General features: G+C 54.4%; 3 non-coding genes across 3 annotated transcripts in view; all 3 read right to left on the bottom strand.

The window, feature by feature from the left end:
• LOC124593558 overlaps positions 1 to 254 on the bottom strand; it is a 4,223-nt gene extending 3,969 nt beyond the window's left edge. Inside the window, exon 1 of the ribosomal RNA XR_006978135.1 lies at positions 1 to 254. This exon is cut by the window's left edge and continues 3,969 nt beyond it. This is a non-coding gene — a ribosomal RNA (large subunit ribosomal RNA).
• Positions 255 to 442: 188 nt separating this feature from the next.
• Positions 443 to 597, bottom strand: LOC124593560. Its single transcript, XR_006978137.1, has one exon. It is a non-coding gene; the product is annotated as a 5.8S ribosomal RNA (ribosomal RNA).
• A 351-nt stretch (positions 598 to 948) lies between these two features.
• Positions 949 to 2,858, bottom strand: LOC124593562. The gene has a single exon (XR_006978139.1). It is a non-coding gene; the product is annotated as a small subunit ribosomal RNA (ribosomal RNA).
• Between the last annotated feature and the right edge of the window lie 4,642 nt (positions 2,859 to 7,500).

The following is a 7,500-nucleotide window of genomic DNA, read 5'->3' as shown; positions in this document are numbered from 1 at the left end:
CGCACCGGCCGCTACGGGCCTGGCACCCTCTACGGGCCGTGGCCTCATTCAAGTTGGACTTGGGCTCGGCGCGAGGCGTCGGGGTAGTGGACCCTCCCAAACACCACATGCCACGACAGGCGGCAGCCTGCGGGGTTCGGTGCTGGACTCTTCCCTGTTCGCTCGCCGCTACTGGGGGAATCCTTGTTAGTTTCTTTTCCTCCGCTTAGTAATATGCTTAAATTCAGCGGGTAGTCTCGCCTGCTCTGAGGTCGTTGTACGAGGTGTCGCACGCCACACCGCCAGCCGGCTGTGCACGCTACCGAGTAAGTACCGGTATGCGAACCGCCAGGCGACGGGCGCGCATCGCACGTTTAAGGAGGCGCGGCCGGCCCCACAGGCGGCCGCGACGCTCCCAGGTCTGCGAAGCGGGGCAAACGCCGCGCGCTTCAGTATACGTAGCCGACCCTCAGCCAGACGTGGCCCGGGAACGGAATCCATGGACCGCAATGTGCGTTCGAAACGTCGATGTTCATGTGTCCTGCAGTTCACATGTCGACGCGCAATTTGCTGCGTTCTTCATCGACCCACGAGCCGAGTGATCCACCGTCCTGGGTGATCTTTTCTTAGTTTACACTGTCTCTTTCAAGACAGTTGCATAGGCGGGACGTAGGCGTGTGGCGGCCCCTGTTCAAGCGTTCTGTGTCCAACGGCCTCACGGCCGATGGGCGTCGTACGGCTCCACACCGGAGCGGACAGGCAGTCGGGCGAAAGTCATTCAAAACCGGCGCCAGGCGCCAGGTGCCGCAGGCCAGCCGCTCCAGCGCTTCAGCGCTCGTACCACACAACATTGGCGTTAGTTTTGAGAAGCACGCGTGGTTCCGCACGCGGCGCACGGCTACTGCGAGCCGTACAGGTAGCGTGTTGCGCGACACGACACGCACATCGAAAGACATGCAGTCTAGTCGGTAATGATCCTTCCGCAGGTTCACCTACGGAAACCTTGTTACGACTTTTACTTCCTCTAAATGATCAAGTTTGGTCATCTTTCCGGTAGCATCGGCAACGACAGAGTCAATGCCGCGTACCAGTCCGAAGACCTCACTAAATCATTCAATCGGTAGTAGCGACGGGCGGTGTGTACAAAGGGCAGGGACGTAATCAACGCGAGCTTATGACTCGCGCTTACTGGGAATTCCTCGTTCATGGGGAACAATTGCAAGCCCCAATCCCTAGCACGAAGGAGGTTCAGCGGGTTACCCCGACCTTTCGGCCTAGGAAGACACGCTGATTCCTTCAGTGTAGCGCGCGTGCGGCCCAGAACATCTAAGGGCATCACAGACCTGTTATTGCTCAATCTCGTGCGGCTAGAAGCCGCCTGTCCCTCTAAGAAGAAAAGTAATCGCTGACAGCACGAAGGATGTCACGCGACTAGTTAGCAGGCTAGAGTCTCGTTCGTTATCGGAATTAACCAGACAAATCGCTCCACCAACTAAGAACGGCCATGCACCACCACCCACCGAATCAAGAAAGAGCTATCAATCTGTCAATCCTTCCGGTGTCCGGGCCTGGTGAGGTTTCCCGTGTTGAGTCAAATTAAGCCGCAGGCTCCACTCCTGGTGGTGCCCTTCCGTCAATTCCTTTAAGTTTCAGCTTTGCAACCATACTTCCCCCGGAACCCAAAAGCTTTGGTTTCCCGGAGGCTGCCCGCCGAGTCATCGGAGGAACTGCGGCGGATCGCTGGCTGGCATCGTTTATGGTTAGAACTAGGGCGGTATCTGATCGCCTTCGAACCTCTAACTTTCGTTCTTGATTAATGAAAACATACTTGGCAAATGCTTTCGCTTCTGTTCGTCTTGCGACGATCCAAGAATTTCACCTCTAACGTCGCAATACGAATGCCCCCGCCTGTCCCTATTAATCATTACCTCGGGTTCCGAAAACCAACAAAATAGAACCGAGGTCCTATTCCATTATTCCATGCACACAGTATTCAGGCGGGCTTGCCTGCTTTAAGCACTCTAATTTGTTCAAAGTAAACGTGCCGGCCCACCGAGACACTCACTCAAGAGCACCCTGGTAGGATTGCAACGGGGTCCGCCTCGGGACGCACGAGCACGCACGAGGCGCGTCGCACGCCTTCAGCTCGCCCCACCGGCAGGACGTCCCACGATACATGCCAGTTAAACACCGACGGGCGGTGAACCAACAGCGTGGGACACAAATCCAACTACGAGCTTTTTAACCGCAACAACTTTAATATACGCTATTGGAGCTGGAATTACCGCGGCTGCTGGCACCAGACTTGCCCTCCAATAGATACTCGTTAAAGGATTTAAAGTGTACTCATTCCGATTACGGGGCCTCGGATGAGTCCCGTATCGTTATTTTTCGTCACTACCTCCCCGTGCCGGGAGTGGGTAATTTGCGCGCCTGCTGCCTTCCTTGGATGTGGTAGCCGTTTCTCAGGCTCCCTCTCCGGAATCGAACCCTGATTCCCCGTTACCCGTTACAACCATGGTAGGCGCAGAACCTACCATCGACAGTTGATAAGGCAGACATTTGAAAGATGCGTCGCCGGTACGAGGACCGTGCGATCAGCCCAAAGTTATTCAGAGTCACCAAGGCAAACGGACCGGACGAGCCGACCGATTGGTTTTGATCTAATAAAAGCGTCCCTTCCATCTCTGGTCGGGACTCTGTTTGCATGTATTAGCTCTAGAATTACCACAGTTATCCAAGTAACGTGGGTACGATCTAAGGAACCATAACTGATTTAATGAGCCATTCGCGGTTTCACCTTAATGCGGCTTGTACTGAGACATGCATGGCTTAATCTTTGAGACAAGCATATGACTACTGGCAGGATCAACCAGGGAGCTGCGTCAACTAGAGCTGAGCAGCCGGCCGCCCGGGAGTGTGTCCCGGGGGCCCGCGCGAACACGCAAGCGTCCGCTCAATTATTCTGCAAACAGGAGGAGGCTGAGCTCCCCTGCACAATACACCTCGAAACCCTCTCAGGTCCCGGCGGCGCGCAGCGCCGTCCTAAGTACTTGGTCGGGTTCGAGAGAGGCGCAATCGCCCGGAGTTTGGCGAGTAGACGCTTTAGGTGCGACCACCCGTGCTCCCAACTGAGCTTGCCGCTGCCGACAGAGGCCCGGGAGCGTGCTGTCGTGGCATTGCCGGCGGGAGACAACACGCGCCACCTACGGTGGCCGGCAGCTCCAACGCCAGCGCCACAGAAGGACAAAAGCCCCACTTGGGTGCCGAAGCGAACTCTCCCAGCACAGCGCACGCGCCAACACGTCCGCACAGCTGCGATACAATCCACCTGCGAGAACCGCAGAGGCGACCGAGCAGCAGACGGCTTCGCGGCGCCGAGCGCCGGGCGGCGGCGCATCCTCAGCGCACACAGTCCTCAATCGGACCAGCACACTGCAGATGTCCACCGCGCTTCGCACCGGGCCCGCGAGGACCTACTTTGGCCGCACGGCGCCGCGTGCAGGGTGCGCCGGCGCGCAGCTGCGCCGCCTGCCGCCTCCGTCGGCCGGCGCGCCTGCCACTGGCCGCCCCCACCAGCCGGCTGTAGCGCGTGCGCCCACGCACCGCGCGGCCAGCACGCCGGAAGGCCCCCCCTCACCGGCCGGGGACGGTCCCACCCAGCCACCGCCGCGTATCGCTTCACACCCACATGCCATTCACGTTCGTGGGCATGGTGGGTATCGCTGAAACAACCGGTTGGTAGCTCAACCGATCGTCGCCATCACTGATTCACCTCTAGCGAGAACAACCGCACCACAACGGTTTACCAGTTCTTCATTTGCGTAACGTCACCAGCAAACGTAGACGTCCATCGCCATTTGCAAATTCAACGATTGTTGCATGCCTGTGTCAGGTGTCACGACACACTATGTCTGCCCACATACACGCAACAACATGTGCACGCTTCGCGAACACGTGGAAGGTGGCCCCCGTACGTATGCGATGTCCATTGCGCGAACGACTGTCAACCGGCCTCTGTCGCATGTCGCAGATGTGGAACGCAGTGCACCATGCTATCACGGTGTGTGAGAAGAGACGACTACGTCTGACAACACGCGCCACTACATCAACAGACGGCTCATGCTGATCGCCATCCACGGCATACCATACTGCAATCCAGCTCTTATAGGGAGACGACACGTAGCTGAGTGCACAATATTTGGACCGTATGGTTCGCCGTTGTTGGCGCAGTCGTGGTACGGTCACACATGTACCACGATGTATCATTCAGTACATGAGGACCAATGTGCGGTACAGTGTGTGATTTGGACGTACAACATCAGCGGACAGTTGCCACAAGCCGTACCACAACGTAGGCTGTGCTTCGCCATGCGAATGCCAATGAACAACTGCGAAGGGCATTGAGCATGTACGTCCTGCCGCCATCCGCATTACAGTGTATAGCTGCAAGGTGTTTAACATGAAGCGATACTCTGGGGACCGGGCAGTGCGAGTAGCAAACTATATTGCGGGGGTTGCAGTTAGGCAACACTACACTAATTTAACGCGTCGTATGACAATTACAGAGCAGGTTAAGGCCCAACGTGTGTTGGGTTAAGGCCCAACGTGTGTTGGGTTAAGGCCCAACGTGTGTTGGGTTAAGGCCCAACGTGTGTTGGGTTAAGGCCCAACGTGTGTTGGGTTAAGGCCCAACGTGTGTTGGGTTAAGGCCCAACGTGTGTTGGGTTAAGGCCCAACGTGTGTTGGGTTAAGGCCCAACGTGTGTTGGGTTAAGGCCCAACGTGTGTTGGGTTAAGGCCCAACGTGTGTTGGGTTAAGGCCCAACGTGTGTTGGGTTAAGGCCCAACGTGTGTTGGGTTAAGGCCCAACGTGTGTTGGGTTAAGGCCCAACGTGTGTTGGGTTAAGGCCCAACGTGTGTTGGGTTAAGGCCCAACGTGTGTTGGGTTAAGGCCCAACGTGTGTTGGGTTAAGGCCCAACGTGTGTTGGGTTAAGGCCCAACGTGTGTTGGGTTAAGGCCCAACGTGTGTTGGGTTAAGGCCCAACGTGTGTTGGGTTAAGGCGCAACATAGGTTAGGTTAAGGCGCAACATAGGTTAGGTTAAGGCGCAACATAGGTTAGGTTAAGGCGCAACATAGGTTAGGTTAAGGCGCAACATAGGTTAGGTTAAGGCGCAACATAGGTTAGGTTAAGGCGCAACATAGGTTAGGTTACGGCGCAACATAGGTTAGGTTAAGGCGCAACATAGGTTAGGTTAAGGCGCAACATAGGTTAGGTTACGGCGCAACATAGGTTAGGTTAAGGCGCAACATAGGTTAGGTTAAGGCGCAACATAGGTTAGGTTAAGGCGCAACATAGGTTAGGTTAAGGCGCAACATAGGTTAGGTTAAGGCGCAACATAGGTTAGGTTAAGGCGCAACATAGGTTAGGTTAAGGCGCAACATAGGTTAGGTTAAGGCGCAACATAGGTTAGGTTACGGCGCAACATAGGTTAGGTTAAGGCGCAACATAGGTTAGGTTAAGGCGCAACATAGGTTAGGTTAAGGCGCAACATAGGTTAGGTTATGGCGCAACATAGGTTAGGTTACGGCGCAACATAGGTTAGGTTAAGGCGCAACATAGGTTAGGTTAAGGCGCAACATAGGTTAGGTTAAGGCGCAACATAGGTTAGGTTAAGGCGCAACATAGGTTAGGTTAAGGCGCAACATAGGTTAGGTTAAGGCGCAACATAGGTTAGGTTAAGGCGCAACATGGGTTAGGTTAAGGCGCAACATGGGTTAGGTTAAGGCGCAACATGGGTTAGGTTAAGGCGCAACATGGGTTAGGTTAAGGCGCAACATGGGTTAGGTTAAGGCGCAACATGGGTTAGGTTAAGGCGCAACATGGGTTAGGTTAAGGCGCAACATGGGTTAGGTTAAGGCGCAACATGGGTTAGGTTAAGGCGCAACATGGGTTAGGTTAAGGCGCAACATGGGTTAGGTTAAGGCGCAACATGGGTTAGGTTAAGGTACAATATGGGTTAGGTTAAGGTACAATATGGGTTAGGTTAAGGTACAATATGGGTTAGGTTAAGGTACAATATGGGTTAGGTTAAGGTACAATATGGGTTAGGTTAAGGTACAATATGGGTTAGGTTAAGGTACAATATGGGTTAGGTTAAGGTACAATACGGGTTAGGTTAAGGTACAATACGGGTTAGGTTAAGGTACAATACGGGTTAGGTTAAGGTACAATACGGGTTAGGTTAAGGTACAATACGGGTTAGGTTAAGGTACAATACGGGTTAGGTTAAGGCACTTGGGGGGGGGGGGGGCCCGGTTTGTTGATTGTGATTATCGTAAGTAAATGACTGCGGCATCATCTGATTTGCCACGTCAGGGTGCACCTTTGGCTCATAACAGGCGGCGCTCTGATTCCATGCTTGTGGCAGACCTGTGTCTTTCATTCCTGCCATTGTTTGTGTGGTGTGACAGGAGGCAGTATTGTGATGTTGGGTGCACCCCTGTCTGGGACATGTGTGGGTGTTGGTGGCTTAGCTGAGCAATGGTGGTTGTCGGAAGGGTGGGATATTCTGTTTTCCGAGTGGACCTCCCGGTCTGGTTATGATAGTGTGGATTGTCTAATGTGGCAGAGAGGATGCACTGGGTGTTGTTCCATGCTGGTGCTTACATATTGTCTGTGTGCCTGTTACAGGCAGAGAGTAGTGCGTGATAAGAGTGTCTGGCTGACGTGTGATTGTGAGCAGAGTCTTTCAGCATGTATACGGACAGGTCTATACATTATCTGTATTCTGATGGCTCTATCTATTACTAATCAGCGCCGTGTATACGTTTAATCCGGTTCCAGTCGAAACTATTGTATCTCTGTACATTAGTGACACGGCGAGCCCGCTATGTAGTTACTCGTCTCGGCAGCTTCCACCGGTGTATGGCAAATGATTATAAGGAATCAGTCTAGTCGTCAATACCGATAGTCTGACGTCACATGTCTGGGGTGGGGGACGCTGCGCCCTTCCGGTGGGTCATGGCCTAGGAAGACTCTTCCCACGCAGGGGGGCTTGGACTGTCATTGACTCTTCCGAGTAATATACTTGCCGTACGTTTTTGCGACTGCGAGTGCAACGCTCACCGGTACCGACATGGATGGAGCGCCTCCTAGCTGCCGCTGAGCATCTGCATTCGTACAGCGAGCAACGCGATCGCGTCTGTAGCTCGTACGTGGTACGGCTCGCAGCTCATGTATATGGACAGCGGGAATGTCGCATATTGGACATAACTCTTCATGAAACGCACGTTATAGGGGTGGATTGCACATTGCGAGTGCGAGCAAAGTCCGCCGTTCATCCGCTGGAGTTGCGAGTTGGGCGGTTGGGGTGGGGCACGAACGGGTGCAGGTGGAGTGATTGCCGGTCCACGACTTCGTGCGGCAGAGGCGCTGGCGTTGGGGTGGGGTCGAAAGAAGGGCACTGTGGGCCCATCGCTGTCTTAGTCGGCTTGGCGTCTCATAGATGACGGTATCG

This window comes from Schistocerca americana, unplaced genomic scaffold (genome assembly GCF_021461395.2).
Source record: "Schistocerca americana isolate TAMUIC-IGC-003095 unplaced genomic scaffold, iqSchAmer2.1 HiC_scaffold_997, whole genome shotgun sequence".
In the NCBI taxonomy this organism is placed as follows: Eukaryota; Metazoa; Arthropoda; class Insecta; order Orthoptera; family Acrididae; genus Schistocerca; species Schistocerca americana.
The sequence above is the reverse complement of the archived record's forward strand: the minus strand, read 5'-3'. Positions and strand labels throughout refer to the sequence as shown.